At 47.3% G+C, this 27407-nt stretch overlaps 13 non-coding genes across 13 annotated transcripts; 8 read left to right on the top strand and 5 right to left on the bottom strand.

Moving 5' to 3' along the window:
* Positions 1-4178: 4178 nt before the first annotated feature.
* On the bottom strand, positions 4179-4297 carry LOC138017920 (5S ribosomal RNA). The gene has a single exon (XR_011125959.1). It is a non-coding gene; the product is annotated as a 5S ribosomal RNA (ribosomal RNA).
* A 1910-nt stretch (positions 4298-6207) lies between these two features.
* Positions 6208-6391, top strand: LOC138017949 (U2 spliceosomal RNA). The gene has a single exon (XR_011125981.1). It is a non-coding gene; the product is annotated as a U2 spliceosomal RNA (small nuclear RNA).
* A 1597-nt stretch (positions 6392-7988) lies between these two features.
* LOC138017934 (U1 spliceosomal RNA) lies at positions 7989-8152 on the top strand. Its single transcript, XR_011125968.1, has one exon. It is a non-coding gene; the product is annotated as a U1 spliceosomal RNA (small nuclear RNA).
* A 1047-nt stretch (positions 8153-9199) lies between these two features.
* LOC138017959 (5S ribosomal RNA) lies at positions 9200-9318 on the bottom strand. The gene has a single exon (XR_011125987.1). It is a non-coding gene; the product is annotated as a 5S ribosomal RNA (ribosomal RNA).
* Positions 9319-11228: 1910 nt separating this feature from the next.
* Positions 11229-11412, top strand: LOC138017947 (U2 spliceosomal RNA). Its single transcript, XR_011125979.1, has one exon. It is a non-coding gene; the product is annotated as a U2 spliceosomal RNA (small nuclear RNA).
* A 184-nt stretch (positions 11413-11596) lies between these two features.
* On the top strand, positions 11597-11760 carry LOC138017932 (U1 spliceosomal RNA). Its single transcript, XR_011125966.1, has one exon. It is a non-coding gene; the product is annotated as a U1 spliceosomal RNA (small nuclear RNA).
* Positions 11761-12807: 1047 nt separating this feature from the next.
* On the bottom strand, positions 12808-12926 carry LOC138017948 (5S ribosomal RNA). The gene has a single exon (XR_011125980.1). It is a non-coding gene; the product is annotated as a 5S ribosomal RNA (ribosomal RNA).
* Positions 12927-14842: 1916 nt separating this feature from the next.
* On the top strand, positions 14843-15026 carry LOC138017946 (U2 spliceosomal RNA). Its single transcript, XR_011125978.1, has one exon. It is a non-coding gene; the product is annotated as a U2 spliceosomal RNA (small nuclear RNA).
* A 5919-nt stretch (positions 15027-20945) lies between these two features.
* On the top strand, positions 20946-21109 carry LOC138017933 (U1 spliceosomal RNA). Its single transcript, XR_011125967.1, has one exon. It is a non-coding gene; the product is annotated as a U1 spliceosomal RNA (small nuclear RNA).
* A 1047-nt stretch (positions 21110-22156) lies between these two features.
* Positions 22157-22275, bottom strand: LOC138017936 (5S ribosomal RNA). The gene has a single exon (XR_011125970.1). It is a non-coding gene; the product is annotated as a 5S ribosomal RNA (ribosomal RNA).
* A 1910-nt stretch (positions 22276-24185) lies between these two features.
* LOC138017945 (U2 spliceosomal RNA) lies at positions 24186-24369 on the top strand. The gene has a single exon (XR_011125977.1). It is a non-coding gene; the product is annotated as a U2 spliceosomal RNA (small nuclear RNA).
* Positions 24370-24553: 184 nt separating this feature from the next.
* Positions 24554-24717, top strand: LOC138017931 (U1 spliceosomal RNA). The gene has a single exon (XR_011125965.1). It is a non-coding gene; the product is annotated as a U1 spliceosomal RNA (small nuclear RNA).
* Positions 24718-25764: 1047 nt separating this feature from the next.
* On the bottom strand, positions 25765-25883 carry LOC138017929 (5S ribosomal RNA). Its single transcript, XR_011125963.1, has one exon. It is a non-coding gene; the product is annotated as a 5S ribosomal RNA (ribosomal RNA).
* Positions 25884-27407: the final 1524 nt, after the last annotated feature.

The following is a 27407-nucleotide window of genomic DNA, read 5'->3' as shown; positions in this document are numbered from 1 at the left end:
ATGTTTAGTTAGTGACTTATTATTTAAAGGTTCTCATCCTGGTGCCATCAAATTGTGTTGCGAAGTTTGCTTAAAGGCACATTGCTGTCACTGTAACTCGAACTGTTTATAGAGGCAAGTTTTACAAGAGGGATATCGTCTTTATCTGAGCTATCACTCCCAACTTCCTGCAAAACACAGTCTTTGCTTGTTTCTGAGTCATTGCTCGTATATAATTATGAAATGTATAATATAAAGGAGTTTTTAGTGATAATCCAAGAATTACTTTAGTACTTTGTAATTGTAGTCTTGCAGAAGGAACAACACTGTAGTGGAAAGCACATTCATTTTTTACTATATAATTTTTGTATTTGTTAACAAAAAGAGAGAAAAGAGAGATTTCTTTTTTTATGATTTTAATTTCGCTTTAACAGTTGTATTTTATGAACAAAGATAAAATTGTACGTCGTTAAAGCTGCTATGCTTTAAATTTATTGTTATAGCTATTTCAACAGAATCAAGCCCTCGATCTGTAAAAAGATATTTATTTAACAATGTGCCTATTCCTATTTAAAATAAGATGACCCACTCCCAATGAGTCGCTGACAATCGAACAACCCACCCCTTGCTAAGGGCTCAAAAACTGATGACCCACCCCCTTTCTGCTCTGGCCCACCCTCTCCCCCCCCCCCCCCTATACTTTTTGACCAGTCCCTTCATACTGATGTTTGAGTCTTCGATGCACTTTGAATGATTGTACAAATGTCTGTAGTAAAGTAGGCCTTCTTTGGTTTTTGAACAAAGGACTAAGAAAGTGTTCTATTTACTATATGCTAAACGAGTTAGTGTGCTATCCTTGCATGCACTACATGAAAGCTGAGAAGTCCATTTTGGGAGGAAAATGACCACTTCTGGTCTGTGGTAGTTTGAAAGACAAGGCCTTAATAAACAGTAGGTTGTTGTATTTGTCAGTTATCACTCCTCCTTTTGGATGTCTGACGTACATTTAATTTATCTTGGTTTTTCTATAGTGATCCTTCTTTCAGTAGAAGTGATATTTGTGTTTTATATCTTTCTCCTGCTTATATTAGCAATGTGTAAAAGCATTGTATCCCTGGTAACGTTTTGGCATGGTGAAATTATTCTATACCAGTAAATGTTCAGCTTAGTTTGAGTGTATTTCGTGATCGTTTCTTTAAAAAAAAAAAAAGCTTTGGTTCTCAATTCGTGACAAAAGAGGTCTTGATACATGAAATAAAGAGGTTAGAGTAAAGAGGGCTAGTTGTTACTGATATTAAGCGCTTATGTTGCTGACTTCTTTATTTAAAGGTGTTAATACTGTTAACATTTGGGAACATTTCATTTAGTACAGAGATATAGATTTCCTTATTACTTATTACCAAAAGGTTTTTTTTCCATAGCATAGGTATCTCGGGCATTTGTTAATTTTTTTTTCTTACATATATTTGCTACAATGTGCCATTTCACCAAAAAGGGTGGCACTCCCAGAAGTTCATCTTCATAATGTGGAACTGTCAAATCCATCTCCATTAGGTCAATCTAGAAATTAAGGAAAGGGAAAAATGTAAATATGAAATGAGCAATTGAAGAAATATTGGGACTTGAGAAGACAAATTTAGGAGCTATGCCCATATGGCTACTTGTTTTATGTTGATATATATCTATACACACCTATTCACTTTGCAGGTACACTATACAAAAACATAGTGTCAATTTTTTTATAAACCTTGCATAAATTATTAAGAGTTAAAGGAAACGTATGAAATGCAGCTTGGAATGCAGTTCTACCCATGTATCAGTCAGCATACTAATATTACAGTATTTGCAAAGGATGCATTTCGTGGGAAATCAGGATAAGGCTTCTTCCATAATCATTGGACGCATCATGATGATATCGAAATGAGTAAAATGTCCTTTGAATAGTAATTGCTTCATTTAATTTGTGTTTATTGGGCTTTTGTGGAGTATTGAAATGATCGGAGGTGTAAGCTATATTTGAAAAGCTACGTAGGATATGAAACCCTCCAAGATTTAGACTTTGAGCGTCGCTCAGCGTTACCGGCTTACAATTTAAATTAATATGAACAAGTGTTTTCCAAGACAAGTGTGATGTTGTGGTGTGATTCACGGGTGTAGTTTAAAGATATGGCACTCCTTGTTGTCGATTTAAACGTTCTAAATTATGCAACTTTCGCACTTTCTGTTGGTATTCAGCATGAAAGAGGTAGGTGTGAAATTTCAGACAAGGAAGTGAAATTGACTAAGAAGGTAACATCTGCAAATAACCGAGTTTACCGAATTGTCTTTGGATACAGGAATCTTTCCCCAAGCTTCATTGTGAAATCTGGTAGAAATGTTATTGCTAACACGGTAAGTATGCCTTTCAATGTAACAATCGTACCTTTGTCTTGTAATGCTTTTCATTTGTATATTTTAGGTACAGCCTCAGTCGTAAGGAATAGTTGACTTCTTCCAAGCATGTCATGTACTGAATGTGGCTTGGTCACGCGAGAAACCTCGCTGTTGTTATTATCTGGCCGCGAGTAAAGAAGTGAAGAAATAAATGTTCTTGGATTTAAATTATAATGTCACTTTGTGTGGGGACATTAACGAACGTATCGCGGGCGGCGTCAGATAATTTTGCCTTATACAGTGACGTTTCTTTGTGAATCCCGGGCAAAAAATTGAGCGAGGAGAATAGGCATGACTTTAAGAAATGATTGAGTGTGCGCAGCGACTTGGATGCAAACCAACGGACAGGAGTTTACACTGGTGCAACCGGAAAGTATAATGACTAGCAAGCCTTAGAAAGTGATCAATTCTCCTTTTACATCCTTCGCAAAGTGCCTGGGAGATCGTTAACTCCAAGATGGCATCAATTGGGCGCTTCTCGCTCGAAGAAATGAGGGAGAAGCATAAAGAAAGACCACTTCACGAAAGCAGTCGCGAGTGGTGCGTAACGTTTCGGCCCAGCTTTGCGAAGGTGTAGAGCCTCGAGGTAGGGAAAAGATCCACCTAAGGGACTTCAAGGATGAAAACTTCGTGTCTCTTATAAAAATTATTCGAACTTTTTTCCCTCTTCGAGACTTTACTAAAAAGTATTTATGTTCGAGAGCGGGGAATTTACGCGCGCTTTTCCATTCTATTACCCATAATGCAATGCGATGGTTTGTTGGTGTGATTTCAGTCAGTCAGGCAAGCATGGAAAGATGCCCTGTCCTGTCGTTTACTGACGGGACGGGACTGAACGGAACGGAGTAACCAAGGACAAGGTGAGTTTGCCGTGAATTGAAATCTCGTTGAATGTTTGAGTTATTTGGTGGGTGCAGTGCGGAGCGGAACCTCACTTCATTTCTTGCATTCTTCGTTGCTGCAGAGAAATCATCGAGGATAGATCGATCGACGAGTGAAACAAGAAAGTACCGGAGGGCAGATGGAGCACTTATCCTCTTGCATCGTTTGCAAAACGTAAGTAGATGTATGTTTGCAATGTTCGATCGCCTATCTGTAAGCGTGATAGATTTCTTATGCCTCCCTTGTACTATGTTGCCTTCTGGCGATCCGGCGTGCATTGAGTAACATGAGAAGTGGCCAGGGCAGTTGGCGTTACATTTCTGTGGCCAACACGCACGTTGTCGTTTCTCTGTGTTATGAATTAATTGAATTGTTATCGCGAAAGTAAATGTATTATACTCAGGAAGGATAGTGACTTATTTTCTGAATAATGTTGTTCACCCTTTGAACAAATGGGGCCTGAATACTGTCCGTGTTGAGCAGAGAACAGTGAAAATGTCAACTCCACCAAGTCACGTTTTCGCTAGATCAATTTTATAATTTTCTAGCCGTCGTTGTATGCACATGTTCCCCACTAACTAGTTTGTCTTTTCATCCAATGCATAACAGTGCGTCAATTTCACACTTGCCGTGTCCTGTTCTTTGCTCAGACAAAAAGATAGCTTTGATGTCATAAACGTTGGTTTGATAAGATCTCGCGCGCACGCGCTCCCTCGGGAATATAAGTTCGCCTTTCCCGTGTGAACTATTTTGTTTTTGTTGCATTTCTCATTTTTGACATTTGCTTGACATGTTGTGTTTTAAAAAAAGCTGTATTGGAACTTTCTTTGGTGGGGGGAACTGAGATTCTTTGAGATGATGAAGTGGATAGAACGAAAAAGGGAAGCCTACAACACGGGGTATTCCCAGGCGGTCTCCCATCCAAGTACTAACCCCGCCCGACAGGGCTTAACTTCGGTGATCGGACGAGAACCGGTGTTTTCCCTGTGGTATGGTCGTAGACAAGTCATTTGCCGTGAAAATTTACTCTTTTATAAGAGGAAAGTGAAAAAGAGGTCGGAGGAAACACCATGTGGATTTGTCCTCTTGCCGTCAACGCAAATGCCATGCAGTCCTGGTGGCTGTGGCTGCCTGCCGTCCGTCCGTCCATCCACTGTACAAGTAGACAATCGTTGTGTGCGCCGGCCTCGTTTTCAGGTTGGCTTTGTAGATTCCCTACTTGGGACGGATGACAATCAGACCACCATATCTCGCGACCAGGAGACTAGCAGCACTCCGTCTGCTGCGAGCATGTTATGGCATCGCTTCTCGGCCTTTTGGCTAAGACCCGTTTGGCCGACGTTGTTCCACTGCTAGACTTGTGGTAGAGTGATTGGCTTTTTGTTTCTTTTGGAGCGCTTGTCCTAAGTACCTGCCGGGAGGGAACGGCATAGCCTCCACCCTAAATTGTTTCGTAATGGAATGTCCAAACAGTGTTATTCTCCAGTTCCCTGAGGCAATCTACCAGAATGTTGGTTCTTCTACCGTACTACCACAGTTGCTGGAGTTCGTTCCTGCAGATAAGCTTACTACAGTCCAGTTTCTACAAAGTGGTCGTGTCCGTGTCACGTTTAAGGATCGTTCGTCTTGTGAAGACTTGATCTCATCTGGTCTTGTCTACGGTGGTGTGAATGTTCCTGTCTTTCGTGCGGATGTCAATGTTCGTTCTGTCCACGTGCGAGACCTCCCTTCTGAGATTGCTGACGATGATGTGAAGACGTTTTTTAAGTCGTATGGTGATGTCCTGTCGATTCGGCGGAGTACGTTCCCGAATTTTCGGTCCTTATATAATGGGAACCGTGTTGTCGATGTTGTTTTGGACCAGGATGTTCCGAACTTTGTAACAATCTGCGATTGTAGATGCCGTGTTTGGTATATCCGCCAGCCTGCCCATTGTACCATTTGCCGCCAGTCTGGCCATCGTGGCTCCTCCTGCCCACTCTCGGGTCTGTGCCGGCGCTGTCATCAGGCTGGCCACATGGCCCGTGAGTGTAGGCAGGCCTGGAGCTCTGTTCACCCGGGATCAGAAGTGATGCGGTCCAATGTTCCTGTTGAAGATGCCACTCTTGATTATGTTCCTCCCCCCGAGGGGGCCCCTTCTGAGGCCTCTGAAGAGTCGGGAGATGACCAGTTAATGTCTGGAGATGAGGTGGTTGTTGCTTCGGCTGCTCCCCCTCCCCCCGTCTCTGTTCCTGATGCTCCTCCAGCTTCTGATGTTAAAGTTTCTGCACCGCCCCCTTCTGGAAAGTCTACACCGTCTACTGTACCTGCTTCTACACCGCCCCCTTCTGTACCTGCTTCTACACCGCCTCCTTCTGAAAAGTCTACTTCGCCTATTGTGCCTGCTTCTACGCCGCCTCCTTCTGTTGAAGCACCTATACCGTATACTGTTCCGCATGTTTCCGATGAACTGCCTCCTTTGCCTTATGATGATCTTGACCCCCGTTTTTTTGCCATTGTACGGAAAATGTCTATCGAGGATTTAGCCACAGCATCTCAACAGCGCCTGCTTGACCTTGCTACTCTCTTTGTGCAAAAGAATAATTTGGAAAGTTCTTCTCGGCGACCGTACCTCAGTTATCTTTATGATGAACAGCGAAGAGCCCGTCTTAGGATACAAAACGCTAAGAAACAGTCTCTAAAGCGTCAACCTGCCAAGTTGCTTGACTCTGAGGGTCCGCCCTCCCGTAAACCGACGCGTCCGGATCGCGTCCCATCTAAGTAAACTTTGTCGATTTTCCTGTTGTATTAGTTTAGTGGATTTAGTGATTTGCTTTTCTGTTTTTCTGCTAGATTATTCTGTATTGCTTGATTATTCTGATTTTTCTGCTAGATTATTCTGATGTATTAAGGATCTTTTTATTTGTAAATAAAAGTTCTTTTGACAAAAAAAAAAAAAAAAAATCTGTTCTTATCAGCTTAATATCTGATACGCTGCTCATCGAGCAGCTCATATATTAAACTGATTTTTGGAACTGGGCCGTGGAAAAGAGGCTTGCCTCGTCCCGGCCACGGGTTGCCTCGGTATAGCACTACCTCCGAGTGTGGCCCACTTCCCTCCGGGGAAGAAATAAACAATTGAAAGTGAAACAACAGACTGACCAGCTTCCACCTTCTCTTGTCTTCCCTAGGAAGGAGGGAGTCACCGGCCTGCCTTACCGGTTCTGGGACGACAAGAAGCCACCACAAGCTATGTGCAGAGCAGTTGCGTTTTGCGGTCCATGGGAAGGCTGAAAAAGTTCATACTTACCTGACGCGTTCATTAGTTTGTCGCCCGGGTAAGTGTCTCTGCCAATAAAGCTCGTGAGGGCTTGGCAGTTGTCTCCAGTGCCTGTTCCCGTGCCATGGAGTTCCCAAGAAGTGTGGTGCTGCATTTTCCTGCAGAAATTTCCAGATCTACCAGTGCCGCCAAGTTGGTTCCACAATTGTTGCGTTGTTTGGTTCCAGATAGTGTGTCAGCAGTTCAGTTCCTCCGTAGCGGTAAAGTCCGTCTCACCCTTAAGACCATCGAGTACAGGAACGAGCTCCTTCAAGAGTCTTCTTTGCTGTATGGTGAAGTGTCCATTCCTGTTACTGCGTCCATTGTTCCTATCCGTTCTGTGTATGTCCGCGATCTGCCTTTCGAAGTGCCCGATGTTGATGTCCGTTCTGTGTTTGAGTCCTTTGGTGTTATCCATTCCGTCCGTCCTGTTTATTTCCGTGATTTTCCGTCCGTGGCTACTGGTACCCGTGTCCTTCTTATGTCGTTCGCTGAGTCAGTTCAGTCCATTCCGTCTTCTTTGTCTGTATCCCATTTCCCCGTCCGTGTGTGGCATGCTGGTCAACCTGTCATTTGTTCCATCTGTCGTGAAACCGGTCATCTGCCTCAGGCTTGCCCTTTCTCGGGCCGGTGCCTGCGCTGTAAAGAGCCAGGTCACAGGGCTCGGGATTGTAAGCAGGCCTGGGGCCCGTCTCACTCCAGTCATCCTACTGTTCCTGTTCCGTCAACTACACCTCCGTCTGTCACGTCCCCTGTTCTGCCTGCTGTCTCGCCGTCATTTTCGTTCAGCGTCCCCAACCCGCTCCCAGTCTCCGTGCCTCCTGTCTCTTCTTCTCCGCCTGTTTCGTCTCCTCCGCCTGTCTCGTCTCCTCCGACTGTCTCGTCTCCTCCGCCTGTCTCGTCTCCTCCACCATCGTCAGTGCCAGCAAATGTCAACGTGAAGTCCCGTGCTCCCGTTCCGTCTCCAGCCCCTGTTGATGTCGAAGAAGGTGAAATTGTTTCCGAGCCCCCAGTGACCGTTCCTGAGACTGATTTCCAGAAGTTAACTCGTCATGTTATTCCTAAAGTAAGACCCGGTGATGGTCCTCTTGCTGTCCGTGCACTCGCTATAAGGATGCGTAATATCCATCGTTTAACGCTTCATGGTTATGAAATCGATAAACTCATCGACTCTGTTTGTAAAACTTGATCTGTCTCCGTTTTTCAGCTTATGCAATGTTTTGTTTTGTGTCTAATTTCTGTTTGTAGGGGCGGGGTTCGATTCCCCGGTGACGTTTGACGTGCTGGTGTACCCCCGTTTGAGGCGAACCATTGTTGTTGATGGATGAGTCTGAATGTCTGGTAGCCATTGCACTCACCCTACTGGGGGGCTGCCATTCGCCTTAAACATAAAAAAAAACTTACCTGACGCGGGAGGCACTGTGATCAGGGAGGCAGTCCTCTCAAGGTGAGGCTCTTTCATTGCACTTCGATTGGGTTGACCCTTGCGATTACCCCAAATGTGGGTAACTCGAGCGTATAATTTCTGGTAGTGGGGACCTGCGTTCGCGCTAGTCCCCGCACCCACCTCGGGAAAGGAATGGCACTAATGCGATGGTTTGTTGGTGTGATTTCAGTCAGTCAGGCAAGCATGGAAAGATGCCCTGTCCTGTCGTTTACTGACGGGACGGGACTGAACGGAACGGAGTAACCAAGGACAAGGTGAGTTTGCCGTGAATTGAAATCTCGTTGAATGTTTGAGTTATTTGGTGGGTGCAGTGCGGAGCGGAACCTCACTTCATTTCTTGCATTCTTCGTTGCTGCAGAGAAATCATCGAGGATAGATCGATCGACGAGTGAAACAAGAAAGTACCGGAGGGCAGATGGAGCACTTATCCTCTTGCATCGTTTGCAAAACGTAAGTAGATGTATGTTTGCAATGTTCGATCGCCTATCTGTAAGCGTGATAGATTTCTTATGCCTCCCTTGTACTATGTTGCCTTCTGGCGATCCGGCGTGCATTGAGTAACATGAGAAGTGGCCAGGGCAGTTGGCGTTACATTTCTGTGGCCAACACGCACGTTGTCGTTTCTCTGTGTTATGAATTAATTGAATTGTTATCGCGAAAGTAAATGTATTATACTCAGGAAGGATAGTGACTTATTTTCTGAATAATGTTGTTCACCCTTTGAACAAATGGGGCCTGAATACTGTCCGTGTTGAGCAGAGAACAGTGAAAATGTCAACTCCACCAAGTCACGTTTTCGCTAGATCAATTTTATAATTTTCTAGCCGTCGTTGTATGCACATGTTCCCCACTAACTAGTTTGTCTTTTCATCCAATGCATAACAGTGCGTCAATTTCACACTTGCCGTGTCCTGTTCTTTGCTCAGACAAAAAGATAGCTTTGATGTCATAAACGTTGGTTTGATAAGATCTCGCGCGCACGCGCTCCCTCGGGAATATAAGTTCGCCTTTCCCGTGTGAACTATTTTGTTTTTGTTGCATTTCTCATTTTTGACATTTGCTTGACATGTTGTGTTTTAAAAAAAGCTGTATTGGAACTTTCTTTGGTGGGGGGAACTGAGATTCTTTGAGATGATGAAGTGGATAGAACGAAAAAGGGAAGCCTACAACACGGGGTATTCCCAGGCGGTCTCCCATCCAAGTACTAACCCCGCCCGACAGGGCTTAACTTCGGTGATCGGACGAGAACCGGTGTTTTCCCTGTGGTATGGTCGTAGACAAGTCATTTGCCGTGAAAATTTACTCTTTTATAAGAGGAAAGTGAAAAAGAGGTCGGAGGAAACACCATGTGGATTTGTCCTCTTGCCGTCAACGCAAATGCCATGCAGTCCTGGTGGCTGTGGCTGCCTGCCGTCCGTCCGTCCATCCACTGTACAAGTAGACAATCGTTGTGTGCGCCGGCCTCGTTTTCAGGTTGGCTTTGTAGATTCCCTACTTGGGACGGATGACAATCAGACCACCATATCTCGCGACCAGGAGACTAGCAGCACTCCGTCTGCTGCGAGCATGTTATGGCATCGCTTCTCGGCCTTTTGGCTAAGACCCGTTTGGCCGACGTTGTTCCACTGCTAGACTTGTGGTAGAGTGATTGGCTTTTTGTTTCTTTTGGAGCGCTTGTCCTAAGTACCTGCCGGGAGGGAACGGCATAGCCTCCACCCTAAATTGTTTCGTAATGGAATGTCCAAACAGTGTTATTCTCCAGTTCCCTGAGGCAATCTACCAGAATGTTGGTTCTTCTACCGTACTACCACAGTTGCTGGAGTTCGTTCCTGCAGATAAGCTTACTACAGTCCAGTTTCTACAAAGTGGTCGTGTCCGTGTCACGTTTAAGGATCGTTCGTCTTGTGAAGACTTGATCTCATCTGGTCTTGTCTACGGTGGTGTGAATGTTCCTGTCTTTCGTGCGGATGTCAATGTTCGTTCTGTCCACGTGCGAGACCTCCCTTCTGAGATTGCTGACGATGATGTGAAGACGTTTTTTAAGTCGTATGGTGATGTCCTGTCGATTCGGCGGAGTACGTTCCCGAATTTTCGGTCCTTATATAATGGGAACCGTGTTGTCGATGTTGTTTTGGACCAGGATGTTCCGAACTTTGTAACAATCTGCGATTGTAGATGCCGTGTTTGGTATATCCGCCAGCCTGCCCATTGTACCATTTGCCGCCAGTCTGGCCATCGTGGCTCCTCCTGCCCACTCTCGGGTCTGTGCCGGCGCTGTCATCAGGCTGGCCACATGGCCCGTGAGTGTAGGCAGGCCTGGAGCTCTGTTCACCCGGGATCAGAAGTGATGCGGTCCAATGTTCCTGTTGAAGATGCCACTCTTGATTATGTTCCTCCCCCCGAGGGGGCCCCTTCTGAGGCCTCTGAAGAGTCGGGAGATGACCAGTTAATGTCTGGAGATGAGGTGGTTGTTGCTTCGGCTGCTCCCCCTCCCCCCGTCTCTGTTCCTGATGCTCCTCCAGCTTCTGATGTTAAAGTTTCTGCACCGCCCCCTTCTGGAAAGTCTACACCGTCTACTGTACCTGCTTCTACACCGCCCCCTTCTGTACCTGCTTCTACACCGCCTCCTTCTGAAAAGTCTACTTCGCCTATTGTGCCTGCTTCTACGCCGCCTCCTTCTGTTGAAGCACCTATACCGTATACTGTTCCGCATGTTTCCGATGAACTGCCTCCTTTGCCTTATGATGATCTTGACCCCCGTTTTTTTGCCATTGTACGGAAAATGTCTATCGAGGATTTAGCCACAGCATCTCAACAGCGCCTGCTTGACCTTGCTACTCTCTTTGTGCAAAAGAATAATTTGGAAAGTTCTTCTCGGCGACCGTACCTCAGTTATCTTTATGATGAACAGCGAAGAGCCCGTCTTAGGATACAAAACGCTAAGAAACAGTCTCTAAAGCGTCAACCTGCCAAGTTGCTTGACTCTGAGGGTCCGCCCTCCCGTAAACCGACGCGTCCGGATCGCGTCCCATCTAAGTAAACTTTGTCGATTTTCCTGTTGTATTAGTTTAGTGGATTTAGTGATTTGCTTTTCTGTTTTTCTGCTAGATTATTCTGTATTGCTTGATTATTCTGATTTTTCTGCTAGATTATTCTGATGTATTAAGGATCTTTTTATTTGTAAATAAAAGTTCTTTTGACAAAAAAAAAAAAAAAAAATCTGTTCTTATCAGCTTAATATCTGATACGCTGCTCATCGAGCAGCTCATATATTAAACTGATTTTTGGAACTGGGCCGTGGAAAAGAGGCTTGCCTCGTCCCGGCCACGGGTTGCCTCGGTATAGCACTACCTCCGAGTGTGGCCCACTTCCCTCCGGGGAAGAAATAAACAATTGAAAGTGAAACAACAGACTGACCAGCTTCCACCTTCTCTTGTCTTCCCTAGGAAGGAGGGAGTCACCGGCCTGCCTTACCGGTTCTGGGACGACAAGAAGCCACCACAAGCTATGTGCAGAGCAGTTGCGTTTTGCGGTCCATGGGAAGGCTGAAAAAGTTCATACTTACCTGACGCGGGAGGCACTGTGATCAGGGAGGCAGTCCTCTCAAGGTGAGGCTCTTTCATTGCACTTCGATTGGGTTGACCCTTGCGATTACCCCAAATGTGGGTAACTCGAGCGTATAATTTCTGGTAGTGGGGACCTGCGTTCGCGCTAGTCCCCGCACCCACCTCGGGAAAGGAATGGCACTAATGCGATGGTTTGTTGGTGTGATTTCAGTCAGTCAGGCAAGCATGGAAAGATGCCCTGTCCTGTCGTTTACTGACGGGACGGGACTGAACGGAACGGAGTAACCAAGGACAAGGTGAGTTTGCCGTGAATTGAAATCTCGTTGAATGTTTGAGTTATTTGGTGGGTGCAGTGCGGAGCGGAACCTCACTTCATTTCTTGCATTCTTCGTTGCTGCAGAGAAATCATCGAGGATAGATCGATCGACGAGTGAAACAAGAAAGTACCGGAGGGCAGATGGAGCACTTATCCTCTTGCATCGTTTGCAAAACGTAAGTAGATGTATGTTTGCAATGTTCGATCGCCTATCTGTAAGCGTGATAGATTTCTTATGCCTCCCTTGTACTATGTTGCCTTCTGGCGATCCGGCGTGCATTGAGTAACATGAGAAGTGGCCAGGGCAGTTGGCGTTACATTTCTGTGGCCAACACGCACGTTGTCGTTTCTCTGTGTTATGAATTAATTGAATTGTTATCGCGAAAGTAAATGTATTATACTCAGGAAGGATAGTGACTTATTTTCTGAATAATGTTGTTCACCCTTTGAACAAATGGGGCCTGAATACTGTCCGTGTTGAGCAGAGAACAGTGAAAATGTCAACTCCACCAAGTCACGTTTTCGCTAGATCAATTTTATAATTTTCTAGCCGTCGTTGTATGCACATGTTCCCCACTAACTAGTTTGTCTTTTCATCCAATGCATAACAGTGCGTCAATTTCACACTTGCCGTGTCCTGTTCTTTGCTCAGACAAAAAGATAGCTTTGATGTCATAAACGTTGGTTTGATAAGATCTCGCGCGCACGCGCTCCCTCGGGAATATAAGTTCGCCTTTCCCGTGTGAACTATTTTGTTTTTGTTGCATTTCTCATTTTTGACATTTGCTTGACATGTTGTGTTTTAAAAAAAGCTGTATTGGAACTTTCTTTGGTGGGGGGAACTGAGATTCTTTGAGATGATGAAGTGGATAGAACGAAAAAGGGAAGCCTACAACACGGGGTATTCCCAGGCGGTCTCCCATCCAAGTACTAACCCCGCCCGACAGGGCTTAACTTCGGTGATCGGACGAGAACCGGTGTTTTCCCTGTGGTATGGTCGTAGACAAGTCATTTGCCGTGAAAATTTACTCTTTTATAAGAGGAAAGTGAAAAAGAGGTCGGAGGAAACACCATGTGGATTTGTCCTCTTGCCGTCAACGCAAATGCCATGCAGTCCTGGTGGCTGTGGCTGCCTGCCGTCCGTCCGTCCATCCACTGTACAAGTAGACAATCGTTGTGTGCGCCGGCCTCGTTTTCAGGTTGGCTTTGTAGATTCCCTACTTGGGACGGATGACAATCAGACCACCATATCTCGCGACCAGGAGACTAGCAGCACTCCGTCTGCTGCGAGCATGTTATGGCATCGCTTCTCGGCCTTTTGGCTAAGACCCGTTTGGCCGACGTTGTTCCACTGCTAGACTTGTGGTAGAGTGATTGGCTTTTTGTTTCTTTTGGAGCGCTTGTCCTAAGTACCTGCCGGGAGGGAACGGCATAGCCTCCACCCTAAATTGTTTCGTAATGGAATGTCCAAACAGTGTTATTCTCCAGTTCCCTGAGGCAATCTACCAGAATGTTGGTTCTTCTACCGTACTACCACAGTTGCTGGAGTTCGTTCCTGCAGATAAGCTTACTACAGTCCAGTTTCTACAAAGTGGTCGTGGTCGTGTCCGTGTCACGTTTAAGGATCGTTCGTCTTGTGAAGACTTGATCTCATCTGGTCTTGTCTACGGTGGTGTGAATGTTCCTGTCTTTCGTGCGGATGTCAATGTTCGTTCTGTCCACGTGCGAGACCTCCCTTCTGAGATTGCTGACGATGATGTGAAGACGTTTTTTAAGTCGTATGGTGATGTCCTGTCGATTCGGCGGAGTACGTTCCCGAATTTTCGGTCCTTATATAATGGGAACCGTGTTGTCGATGTTGTTTTGGACCAGGATGTTCCGAACTTTGTAACAATCTGCGATTGTAGATGCCGTGTTTGGTATATCCGCCAGCCTGCCCATTGTACCATTTGCCGCCAGTCTGGCCATCGTGGCTCCTCCTGCCCACTCTCGGGTCTGTGCCGGCGCTGTCATCAGGCTGGCCACATGGCCCGTGAGTGTAGGCAGGCCTGGAGCTCTGTTCACCCGGGATCAGAAGTGATGCGGTCCAATGTTCCTGTTGAAGATGCCACTCTTGATTATGTTCCTCCCCCCGAGGGGGCCCCTTCTGAGGCCTCTGAAGAGTCGGGAGATGACCAGTTAATGTCTGGAGATGAGGTGGTTGTTGCTTCGGCTGCTCCCCCTCCCCCCGTCTCTGTTCCTGATGCTCCTCCAGCTTCTGATGTTAAAGTTTCTGCACCGCCCCCTTCTGGAAAGTCTACACCGTCTACTGTACCTGCTTCTACACCGCCCCCTTCTGTACCTGCTTCTACACCGCCTCCTTCTGAAAAGTCTACTTCGCCTATTGTGCCTGCTTCTACGCCGCCTCCTTCTGTTGAAGCACCTATACCGTATACTGTTCCGCATGTTTCCGATGAACTGCCTCCTTTGCCTTATGATGATCTTGACCCCCGTTTTTTTGCCATTGTACGGAAAATGTCTATCGAGGATTTAGCCACAGCATCTCAACAGCGCCTGCTTGACCTTGCTACTCTCTTTGTGCAAAAGAATAATTTGGAAAGTTCTTCTCGGCGACCGTACCTCAGTTATCTTTATGATGAACAGCGAAGAGCCCGTCTTAGGATACAAAACGCTAAGAAACAGTCTCTAAAGCGTCAACCTGCCAAGTTGCTTGACTCTGAGGGTCCGCCCTCCCGTAAACCGACGCGTCCGGATCGCGTCCCATCTAAGTAAACTTTGTCGATTTTCCTGTTGTATTAGTTTAGTGGATTTAGTGATTTGCTTTTCTGTTTTTCTGCTAGATTATTCTGTATTGCTTGATTATTCTGATTTTTCTGCTAGATTATTCTGATGTATTAAGGATCTTTTTATTTGTAAATAAAAGTTCTTTTGACAAAAAAAAAAAAAAAAAATCTGTTCTTATCAGCTTAATATCTGATACGCTGCTCATCGAGCAGCTCATATATTAAACTGATTTTTGGAACTGGGCCGTGGAAAAGAGGCTTGCCTCGTCCCGGCCACGGGTTGCCTCGGTATAGCACTACCTCCGAGTGTGGCCCACTTCCCTCCGGGGAAGAAATAAACAATTGAAAGTGAAACAACAGACTGACCAGCTTCCACCTTCTCTTGTCTTCCCTAGGAAGGAGGGAGTCACCGGCCTGCCTTACCGGTTCTGGGACGACAAGAAGCCACCACAAGCTATGTGCAGAGCAGTTGCGTTTTGCGGTCCATGGGAAGGCTGAAAAAGTTCATACTTACCTGAACGCTGTGCTTGGCCGGAGGCCCTACCCATTTGGTACGTGGTTTTTGGTCTTGTCTTCAGAGTAAGTGGCGGGCCTTTGGCCTATCTGGTTTCGCGGTTCAGCCATCTTGGACTTCGTTGCCCATCCATTTCTTGTCACTTGTTTTGCCGTTTTTCTGCGTCCATTTCGGTGAGTTTACTTTCTTTTGTTGTCGTCCTGCCCTTCTGGGTCTGGCCTCGTGCCATGTCTCGGGCCTCTTTTGCGCGCACTGTTGTGCTCGATGTTTCTGGGTTTCCGTCTGATGCGCACCGTTTTGTCGTTGCGCGTGCCATCCAAAACCACTTTAAGGACAAGTTTACTGTTGCATCCGTCCAGTTCATTCCTGGCCGTGCCGTTAATGTTACATTTGTAGATCCTGCTGCTAAAAAGTCTATTGAAAGTTCTGATCGTGTTTTCATTGATACAATTGAATGTCGTGTGTTTGTTAGTGGGCCCCGCCCACAAAATGTCCTTGTTCATCATTACCCTTTTGAAGCGAATAACAACGAGTTGCGCTCTGTCATGGAATCTTATGGTGTCGTTAATTCTGTAACATTGCAACATTATCCTGACATGAATGAAGTTTCGACCGGCACCAGAGTTGTTAAAATGGTTCGCCAAAAAGTCATTCCGCGGTCCATCATTATTGGTGGACATCCTTGTAAGGTCTGGTACCCTGGGCAACCCCTGTCTTGTGATATCTGTAGACAGGAGGGACATATTGCTCGGGACTGCCCCATCCGTGGCAAGTGCCGAAACTGCCTTCTGCCCGGCCACATGTCTAGGAACTGTACTAATCCCCCACGGGCTTGGGATGTGCCGCCTGTTGTTCCTGCGCCAGGTGCCTCTGCCGACCCTACCCCTGCGGAAGCCGCAGCCCTTTCGCCATCCGGGCCAGCTCCCCCGCCCCCTGCGGGTGGGAACTCGGCTCCTGTAGTCACTGATGTTCTGTCTGATAGTGAGTCCGCTTCTTCTGACCCCGAGTTCGATTGCTCTGATGACCTCTTTGCGAGTCAGTCTATCCTCCACCCTACCAGTTGGGCTGACGCTGGGGATGGGGATTCCTCATCTCACCCGTCGTCCTTTTCTGACTCGGCTGGAGTTCCCCTGTCTGGTAGTGATTCACTGCCTGTTTCCGGGGAGCCTGTTCCTGTCATTAGTGAAAGTATACTTAGTAGTCCTGATATTATTGGTAATTCTAGTAGTGGCAGCATGGGTGCTGATAATAATGATAATATTAGTTGTGGGAACACGAATAGTGTTCATAATAATGTTACTGTTAATAGTTGTGTGAACACGAATAGTGTTCCTAAGAAAGTCCAAAATAATGTAGATAACTGTAGTGAGGCGAATGCGAATAGTGTTCGTAGTAATGACATTAATTGTAATGCGAACACGAATAGTGTTCGTTGTGATGATAGTACTAGTAGTGTGAACACGAATAGTGTTTGTAATGATGATAATGGTCTGAACACGAATAGTGTTCAAAGTGCAACTAACGTTATTAGTGTGAACGCGAATAGTGTTCAAAGCAATAGTAGTAGTTATACGTCTGGTGATTCTCCTGGTGAATCATTGCCCTCAGATGCCCCTATGGTCGAGGTCTCTGGCCCACGTAAGCGGCTAGTTGAAGATTATGGCTCGGAGGATAGTTCGGAGGCGCACTCTGCCTCCTCTGGTTGTGCAGCCCCTGGGAAGAAGGCTAGGCAATTTGTCAAGAGCCGGCTTTCTGCTGAAGATATGCGGTCTAATTCCCTTTGTGGTTTCTTTCCTTCCTGATGTTCTTGTTGGCCCTCTCCTCCCTCCTCATGGCCCTCTCAGCTATCTCAATCAACGTTAACGGGTTGAGAGATGCGGACAAGCGGCTTAGTTTTCTGCAGTGGCTGTCCCACCTCTCCCCGTCGGTAGTATGTCTGCAGGAGACTCATGCCATCTCTCTGACCGAATTGTCCTCTTGGGTGTCCGGTTTCGGCTATTTGTGTGCTGGTTCTTTTGGTTCGCATCGTTCTTGTGGGGTTGCTATCTTGTTCCGTCCTGTCCTTCTTTGTCGCTCTGTTGTCTGTGAGTTCGATGGTCGCTTTGTCCTAGCTGAATTTGGTTTTCGTGGCTCTGTTTTTCGTGTTGCTTGTGCGTACGCTCCCAACCGCAATCCTGACCGTGATTCCTTCCTTCACCGTTGTGTGGATCATATTGATCCCTCTATCCCTACCCTTTTGTGTGGTGATTTCAACACTGTTTTTGACCGTTCTGTTGATCGTCGGGGGTCTTGCCCCTTCGACACTTCCCGTGAGAGTTCGTCCCTGTTGTCTTCTGTCTTTCGTGATTGTTGTGTTGTCGATATCTGGCGTCTTCGGCACCCTTCTGGTTCGTCTTTTACTTGGTTTCGGAGAGATGGCTCCCTTGCGTCCCGCATCGACCTTATCGGATGCCCGTATTCGTGGATCCCCTTCGTCTCTTCTGCAGATATACTACCCTGCCCTTACTCCGACCACTGCGCGCTTCAGTTTTCTTGGTCTCTCCCATCTGTTCCTGCTTCTGGGCCTGGCCTTTGGAAGCTAAACACTTCTGTCCTGGAGGAGGAGGCATATCTTCAGCTCATCTCCGATTTCTGGCTTTCGTGGCGTTCGCGTCTTCTCTCCTTTCCTTCCGTGGTTGACTGGTGGGATGCGGGCAAGTCCCGCATTAAAGGTATCACTATCAATTATTGTAAGCAGCGTGCGGATCGTAGACGGCTTGAACGTGACATTCTTGACCGTCTTGTTTCTCACTTAAAGCCATTTGTTGACCTCGGCCGTGTTTCGCTTCTCCCTGTTTACATGTCATCATTATCTCGTATTCAGCAGCTCGACCTGGAGTTCGCCCGTGGTCTCCAGGTCCGGGCCCGCATTAGATGGGTCGAAAAGGGAGAGTCGTCCTCCGCTTATTTTTGTCGTTTGGTGAAAAAGCAGTCTGCTGATCGTTATATCTCGGCGCTGAGAGGTCCTGATGGATCTCTCATTACGGACAAAGATGGTCTTTGTGACGCTTTCCGTTCCTTCTATGTTGACCTTTTCTCTGCTACTCCATGTGACCCTGTCGCACGTGCTGCCCTTTTGTCTCATATCTCTTCGTCCCTCTCGTCTGCTTCTAGTGCTTCGTGTGACGGCCCTCTCAGCCGGGAGGAATGCTTGGCCGCCCTTAAGGGTATGGCCAGGGGCAGGACTCCTGGATGCGACGGCCTTCCTATGGAATTTTACCTTAAATTCTGGTCTGTGTTAGGTTCTGACCTTGTTATGGTTCTTAATTCTGCGTTTTCTTCCGGTCGTTTATCCTCCTCTCAGCGCCGAGGTATCATCACTCTTTCCTTCAAAAAAGGTGACCGTGTTGATCCGAAAAACTGGCGACCAATTACCCTGTTAAATGTCGACTATAAAATTGCTTCCCGTGCCATCGCTGCCCGTCTTCTCAAGGTCATCCACTTTGTTGTCAGCAAGGACCAGACTTGTGGGGTGCCGGGTCGCTTTATCGGCGAAAATGTGGCCTTCCTTCGGGACGCTGTCGATTTTTGTTCCCGTTCTGGCTTCCCGGCCGCCTTTCTTTCCTTAGACCAGGAGAAGGCATTTGACAGGGTAGATTGGTCGTTCCTCCGTTCCACTCTTTCCGCTATGGGCTTTGGGGCCTCCTTTATCAAGTGGGTAGATCTCTTCTATTCCGGGGTACGTAGTTCTATTAACGTTAATGGTTTTTTTTCCAAGTCTTTCCCGTTGTCTCGTGGTGTCCGTCAGGGTTGTCCTTTGTCGCCTCTCCTTTACGTTCTTGTCGTTGAAGTCCTAGCCTGTAATATTCGTGCCTGTCCTCTAATTAAGGGTCTCTCTTTGCCTGGTTTCGCTCCCTCTCTGCCGGTCATTTCTTGTTATGCGGACGATACCTCTCTTCTCGTTGTCGATGATTGTTCAATTTCTGCGATTTTTGATGTCTACTCACTGTATGAACGTGGTTCCGGGGCCAAGCTCAACATGTCCAAGTGTTCTGGTCTGTGGCTTGGTTCCTGGAGCGGCCGCACTGACCCTCCGGTGGCTATTGAGTGGTCGTCTGATAAGATAAAGGTTTTGGGTGTCTTTTTAGGTCCGGGTATGTTGGAGGAGGATAACTGGAGGCCCCGTATCACCGCCGTTAAAAATGTCTTGCATTCTTGGAGGCAGCGCTCCTTGTCTTTCAAGGGGAAGTCCTTTGTCATCAATGCGCTTGCTTTGTCCCGTGTGTGGTACGTGGCCTCCCTTATCCATGTGCCCCGGTGGGTCAGTGCGGAAATCATTTCCCTTGTGTTCAATTTTTTCTGGGGTGGGAAACGCGATCTTGTAGCTCGTCGTGCTGTTGTACAGCATTCTTCTCTCGGTGGTTTTGGTGTTGTTGATTTCCAACTTAAGGTGCTTGCTCTTCACGTCCAGTGGGTCCGCCGTTTTGTTGTGTCGCCGTCCTCGTGGGTTTCCTTTATGGTCTTTTGGTTCTCTTCCGTCTTTAATGCTCCCCCCCAAGTTGTCCTTTGTTCCCCTCCCGCCTTTTCCTCCCCCAGGCTCCCTCCTTTCTATGTCTCTCTCTTGTCCGCCTGGCATGCTTGCAAAGGTACTTTGTCCCCGCCTTCTCCCGGTATCGGTTCTGGTGCTGATTTCTGTCCTATACGTTCTGTCACTACTAAGTCTGCCTATCTTTTCCTGTTGTCTGAAAATGTTGTCCCTCCTCATTGTGTCATCAAGTTCTCTCCTTTGTTTGGTTCCTTATACTGGTCGGCCACTTGGCGCCAGCTGTTCTTTTTCGACCTTGATCGCCCCGTCGTTGACCTTTCGTGGAAAGTGGCTCACGGGGTGCTGTACACAGCTGAGCGCCTTGCGTCGTTTGGCTATAATGTCTCCACTGTTTGTTTCTGTTCCTCGCCCCTGGAATCTTTACAGCACCTGTTTTTTGACTGTCCTCTGGCCTCCAGTGTCATCTCTTGGCTCCAGTCGTTGTTGTCCTTGGCCTCTCCGCTTTGTCCCTCCTTGCTCGTTCGTCATGTGCTTTTTGGTTTTTCTGGTGATGAGTTGCGGGCTGTCCCCCGGGTTTTTGTCTACTTGCTTAACGTCTGTAAGTTCTTTGTCTGGTTGGCTCGGAATGATTTTCGTTTCCGTGCTGTGCGTCCCTCCGCTGTTGAAGTTATTGAACGTGTCAAGTCGCGTGTTCGTTTTTATCTCCCCCTGTTTTTCCGTCGTTTTCGTTCTGCCCGTCGTCGTCGGTACTTTGCTCGTCAGTGGGGTGGTCGTGGTGTTGTGGCTTCGCTTGTTGATGACCGTCTTGTTGTCCATCTTTAATGCATTATTGTGGCGAACCAGCTCGTTTTAGCTGGATGAGTCTATGTACTGGTGACCTTCTAGGTCCGCCATTCGCCTTTGCTTCCGTTCGTTTCCCGTTGTCCTGTTGTCCTCTGTCCCGGTCCTTCTGTTTTTATGTTCGTTCATGATTGTCATTCTTGAGTGTAAGTCGGACGAGGCGTCTCCTGAATGCAATCTAGTGTATGTTCGTCTTTTGTTTTATGTTAGTAAGGGCGGGGTTCGATTCCCCGGCGAAGTTGGCGTGCTGGTGCTCCCCTGTCTGAGGCGTACCGTTGTTGTGTGACGGATTAGTCGTTATGTCTGGCGGGCATTGCACTCTCCCCACTGGGGGCCCGGCCATTCGCCTCAGATATAAAAAAAAACTTACCTGACGCGGGAGGCACTGTGATCAGGGAGGCAGTCCTCTCAAGGTGAGGCTCTTTCATTGCACTTCGATTGGGTTGACCCTTGCGATTACCCCAAATGTGGGTAACTCGAGCGTATAATTTCTGGTAGTGGGGACCTGCGTTCGCGCTAGTCCCCGCACCCACCTCGGGAAAGGAATGGCACTAATGCGATGGTTTGTTGGTGTGATTTCAGTCAGTCAGGCAAGCATGGAAAGATGCCCTGTCCTGTCGTTTACTGACGGGACGGGACTGAACGGAACGGAGTAACCAAGGACAAGGTGAGTTTGCCGTGAATTGAAATCTCGTTGAATGTTTGAGTTATTTGGTGGGTGCAGTGCGGAGCGGAACCTCACTTCATTTCTTGCATTCTTCGTTGCTGCAGAGAAATCATCGAGGATAGATCGATCGACGAGTGAAACAAGAAAGTACCGGAGGGCAGATGGAGCACTTATCCTCTTGCATCGTTTGCAAAACGTAAGTAGATGTATGTTTGCAATGTTCGATCGCCTATCTGTAAGCGTGATAGATTTCTTATGCCTCCCTTGTACTATGTTGCCTTCTGGCGATCCGGCGTGCATTGAGTAACATGAGAAGTGGCCAGGGCAGTTGGCGTTACATTTCTGTGGCCAACACGCACGTTGTCGTTTCTCTGTGTTATGAATTAATTGAATTGTTATCGCGAAAGTAAATGTATTATACTCAGGAAGGATAGTGACTTATTTTCTGAATAATGTTGTTCACCCTTTGAACAAATGGGGCCTGAATACTGTCCGTGTTGAGCAGAGAACAGTGAAAATGTCAACTCCACCAAGTCACGTTTTCGCTAGATCAATTTTATAATTTTCTAGCCGTCGTTGTATGCACATGTTCCCCACTAACTAGTTTGTCTTTTCATCCAATGCATAACAGTGCGTCAATTTCACACTTGCCGTGTCCTGTTCTTTGCTCAGACAAAAAGATAGCTTTGATGTCATAAACGTTGGTTTGATAAGATCTCGCGCGCACGCGCTCCCTCGGGAATATAAGTTCGCCTTTCCCGTGTGAACTATTTTGTTTTTGTTGCATTTCTCATTTTTGACATTTGCTTGACATGTTGTGTTTTAAAAAAAGCTGTATTGGAACTTTCTTTGGTGGGGGGAACTGAGATTCTTTGAGATGATGAAGTGGATAGAACGAAAAAGGGAAGCCTACAACACGGGGTATTCCCAGGCGGTCTCCCATCCAAGTACTAACCCCGCCCGACAGGGCTTAACTTCGGTGATCGGACGAGAACCGGTGTTTTCCCTGTGGTATGGTCGTAGACAAGTCATTTGCCGTGAAAATTTACTCTTTTATAAGAGGAAAGTGAAAAAGAGGTCGGAGGAAACACCATGTGGATTTGTCCTCTTGCCGTCAACGCAAATGCCATGCAGTCCTGGTGGCTGTGGCTGCCTGCCGTCCGTCCGTCCATCCACTGTACAAGTAGACAATCGTTGTGTGCGCCGGCCTCGTTTTCAGGTTGGCTTTGTAGATTCCCTACTTGGGACGGATGACAATCAGACCACCATATCTCGCGACCAGGAGACTAGCAGCACTCCGTCTGCTGCGAGCATGTTATGGCATCGCTTCTCGGCCTTTTGGCTAAGACCCGTTTGGCCGACGTTGTTCCACTGCTAGACTTGTGGTAGAGTGATTGGCTTTTTGTTTCTTTTGGAGCGCTTGTCCTAAGTACCTGCCGGGAGGGAACGGCATAGCCTCCACCCTAAATTGTTTCGTAATGGAATGTCCAAACAGTGTTATTCTCCAGTTCCCTGAGGCAATCTACCAGAATGTTGGTTCTTCTACCGTACTACCACAGTTGCTGGAGTTCGTTCCTGCAGATAAGCTTACTACAGTCCAGTTTCTACAAAGTGGTCGTGTCCGTGTCACGTTTAAGGATCGTTCGTCTTGTGAAGACTTGATCTCATCTGGTCTTGTCTACGGTGGTGTGAATGTTCCTGTCTTTCGTGCGGATGTCAATGTTCGTTCTGTCCACGTGCGAGACCTCCCTTCTGAGATTGCTGACGATGATGTGAAGACGTTTTTTAAGTCGTATGGTGATGTCCTGTCGATTCGGCGGAGTACGTTCCCGAATTTTCGGTCCTTATATAATGGGAACCGTGTTGTCGATGTTGTTTTGGACCAGGATGTTCCGAACTTTGTAACAATCTGCGATTGTAGATGCCGTGTTTGGTATATCCGCCAGCCTGCCCATTGTACCATTTGCCGCCAGTCTGGCCATCGTGGCTCCTCCTGCCCACTCTCGGGTCTGTGCCGGCGCTGTCATCAGGCTGGCCACATGGCCCGTGAGTGTAGGCAGGCCTGGAGCTCTGTTCACCCGGGATCAGAAGTGATGCGGTCCAATGTTCCTGTTGAAGATGCCACTCTTGATTATGTTCCTCCCCCCGAGGGGGCCCCTTCTGAGGCCTCTGAAGAGTCGGGAGATGACCAGTTAATGTCTGGAGATGAGGTGGTTGTTGCTTCGGCTGCTCCCCCTCCCCCCGTCTCTGTTCCTGATGCTCCTCCAGCTTCTGATGTTAAAGTTTCTGCACCGCCCCCTTCTGGAAAGTCTACACCGTCTACTGTACCTGCTTCTACACCGCCCCCTTCTGTACCTGCTTCTACACCGCCTCCTTCTGAAAAGTCTACTTCGCCTATTGTGCCTGCTTCTACGCCGCCTCCTTCTGTTGAAGCACCTATACCGTATACTGTTCCGCATGTTTCCGATGAACTGCCTCCTTTGCCTTATGATGATCTTGACCCCCGTTTTTTTGCCATTGTACGGAAAATGTCTATCGAGGATTTAGCCACAGCATCTCAACAGCGCCTGCTTGACCTTGCTACTCTCTTTGTGCAAAAGAATAATTTGGAAAGTTCTTCTCGGCGACCGTACCTCAGTTATCTTTATGATGAACAGCGAAGAGCCCGTCTTAGGATACAAAACGCTAAGAAACAGTCTCTAAAGCGTCAACCTGCCAAGTTGCTTGACTCTGAGGGTCCGCCCTCCCGTAAACCGACGCGTCCGGATCGCGTCCCATCTAAGTAAACTTTGTCGATTTTCCTGTTGTATTAGTTTAGTGGATTTAGTGATTTGCTTTTCTGTTTTTCTGCTAGATTATTCTGTATTGCTTGATTATTCTGATTTTTCTGCTAGATTATTCTGATGTATTAAGGATCTTTTTATTTGTAAATAAAAGTTCTTTTGACAAAAAAAAAAAAAAAAAATCTGTTCTTATCAGCTTAATATCTGATACGCTGCTCATCGAGCAGCTCATATATTAAACTGATTTTTGGAACTGGGCCGTGGAAAAGAGGCTTGCCTCGTCCCGGCCACGGGTTGCCTCGGTATAGCACTACCTCCGAGTGTGGCCCACTTCCCTCCGGGGAAGAAATAAACAATTGAAAGTGAAACAACAGACTGACCAGCTTCCACCTTCTCTTGTCTTCCCTAGGAAGGAGGGAGTCACCGGCCTGCCTTACCGGTTCTGGGACGACAAGAAGCCACCACAAGCTATGTGCAGAGCAGTTGCGTTTTGCGGTCCATGGGAAGGCTGAAAAAGTTCATACTTACCTGACGCGGGAGGCACTGTGATCAGGGAGGCAGTCCTCTCAAGGTGAGGCTCTTTCATTGCACTTCGATTGGGTTGACCCTTGCGATTACCCCAAATGTGGGTAACTCGAGCGTATAATTTCTGGTAGTGGGGACCTGCGTTCGCGCTAGTCCCCGCACCCACCTCGGGAAAGGAATGGCACTAATGCGATGGTTTGTTGGTGTGATTTCAGTCAGTCAGGCAAGCATGGAAAGATGCCCTGTCCTGTCGTTTACTGACGGGACGGGACTGAACGGAACGGAGTAACCAAGGACAAGGTGAGTTTGCCGTGAATTGAAATCTCGTTGAATGTTTGAGTTATTTGGTGGGTGCAGTGCGGAGCGGAACCTCACTTCATTTCTTGCATTCTTCGTTGCTGCAGAGAAATCATCGAGGATAGATCGATCGACGAGTGAAACAAGAAAGTACCGGAGGGCAGATGGAGCACTTATCCTCTTGCATCGTTTGCAAAACGTAAGTAGATGTATGTTTGCAATGTTCGATCGCCTATCTGTAAGCGTGATAGATTTCTTATGCCTCCCTTGTACTATGTTGCCTTCTGGCGATCCGGCGTGCATTGAGTAACATGAGAAGTGGCCAGGGCAGTTGGCGTTACATTTCTGTGGCCAACACGCACGTTGTCGTTTCTCTGTGTTATGAATTAATTGAATTGTTATCGCGAAAGTAAATGTATTATACTCAGGAAGGATAGTGACTTATTTTCTGAATAATGTTGTTCACCCTTTGAACAAATGGGGCCTGAATACTGTCCGTGTTGAGCAGAGAACAGTGAAAATGTCAACTCCACCAAGTCACGTTTTCGCTAGATCAATTTTATAATTTTCTAGCCGTCGTTGTATGCACATGTTCCCCACTAACTAGTTTGTCTTTTCATCCAATGCATAACAGTGCGTCAATTTCACACTTGCCGTGTCCTGTTCTTTGCTCAGACAAAAAGATAGCTTTGATGTCATAAACGTTGGTTTGATAAGATCTCGCGCGCACGCGCTCCCTCGGGAATATAAGTTCGCCTTTCCCGTGTGAACTATTTTGTTTTTGTTGCATTTCTCATTTTTGACATTTGCTTGACATGTTGTGTTTTAAAAAAAGCTGTATTGGAACTTTCTTTGGTGGGGGGAACTGAGATTCTTTGAGATGATGAAGTGGATAGAACGAAAAAGGGAAGCCTACAACACGGGGTATTCCCAGGCGGTCTCCCATCCAAGTACTAACCCCGCCCGACAGGGCTTAACTTCGGTGATCGGACGAGAACCGGTGTTTTCCCTGTGGTATGGTCGTAGACAAGTCATTTGCCGTGAAAATTTACTCTTTTATAAGAGGAAAGTGAAAAAGAGGTCGGAGGAAACACCATGTGGATTTGTCCTCTTGCCGTCAACGCAAATGCCATGCAGTCCTGGTGGCTGTGGCTGCCTGCCGTCCGTCCGTCCATCCACTGTACAAGTAGACAATCGTTGTGTGCGCCGGCCTCGTTTTCAGGTTGGCTTTGTAGATTCCCTACTTGGGACGGATGACAATCAGACCACCATATCTCGCGACCAGGAGACTAGCAGCACTCCGTCTGCTGCGAGCATGTTATGGCATCGCTTCTCGGCCTTTTGGCTAAGACCCGTTTGGCCGACGTTGTTCCACTGCTAGACTTGTGGTAGAGTGATTGGCTTTTTGTTTCTTTTGGAGCGCTTGTCCTAAGTACCTGCCGGGAGGGAACGGCATAGCCTCCACCCTAAATTGTTTCGTAATGGAATGTCCAAACAGTGTTATTCTCCAGTTCCCTGAGGCAATCTACCAGAATGTTGGTTCTTCTACCGTACTACCACAGTTGCTGGAGTTCGTTCCTGCAGATAAGCTTACTACAGTCCAGTTTCTACAAAGTGGTCGTGTCCGTGTCACGTTTAAGGATCGTTCGTCTTGTGAAGACTTGATCTCATCTGGTCTTGTCTACGGTGGTGTGAATGTTCCTGTCTTTCGTGCGGATGTCAATGTTCGTTCTGTCCACGTGCGAGACCTCCCTTCTGAGATTGCTGACGATGATGTGAAGACGTTTTTTAAGTCGTATGGTGATGTCCTGTCGATTCGGCGGAGTACGTTCCCGAATTTTCGGTCCTTATATAATGGGAACCGTGTTGTCGATGTTGTTTTGGACCAGGATGTTCCGAACTTTGTAACAATCTGCGATTGTAGATGCCGTGTTTGGTATATCCGCCAGCCTGCCCATTGTACCATTTGCCGCCAGTCTGGCCATCGTGGCTCCTCCTGCCCACTCTCGGGTCTGTGCCGGCGCTGTCATCAGGCTGGCCACATGGCCCGTGAGTGTAGGCAGGCCTGGAGCTCTGTTCACCCGGGATCAGAAGTGATGCGGTCCAATGTTCCTGTTGAAGATGCCACTCTTGATTATGTTCCTCCCCCCGAGGGGGCCCCTTCTGAGGCCTCTGAAGAGTCGGGAGATGACCAGTTAATGTCTGGAGATGAGGTGGTTGTTGCTTCGGCTGCTCCCCCTCCCCCCGTCTCTGTTCCTGATGCTCCTCCAGCTTCTGATGTTAAAGTTTCTGCACCGCCCCCTTCTGGAAAGTCTACACCGTCTACTGTACCTGCTTCTACACCCCCCCTTCTGTACCTGCTTCTACACCGCCTCCTTCTGAAAAGTCTACTTCGCCTATTGTGCCTGCTTCTACGCCGCCTCCTTCTGTTGAAGCACCTATACCGTATACTGTTCCGCATGTTTCCGATGAACTGCCTCCTTTGCCTTATGATGATCTTGACCCCCGTTTTTTTGCCATTGTACGGAAAATGTCTATCGAGGATTTAGCCA

The sequence above is a fragment of the Montipora capricornis genome, chromosome 9, assembly GCF_036669925.1.
Source record: "Montipora capricornis isolate CH-2021 chromosome 9, ASM3666992v2, whole genome shotgun sequence".
Taxonomy (NCBI): Eukaryota; Metazoa; Cnidaria; class Anthozoa; order Scleractinia; family Acroporidae; genus Montipora; species Montipora capricornis.
This window is presented reverse-complemented; position numbering and strand designations above follow the sequence as displayed.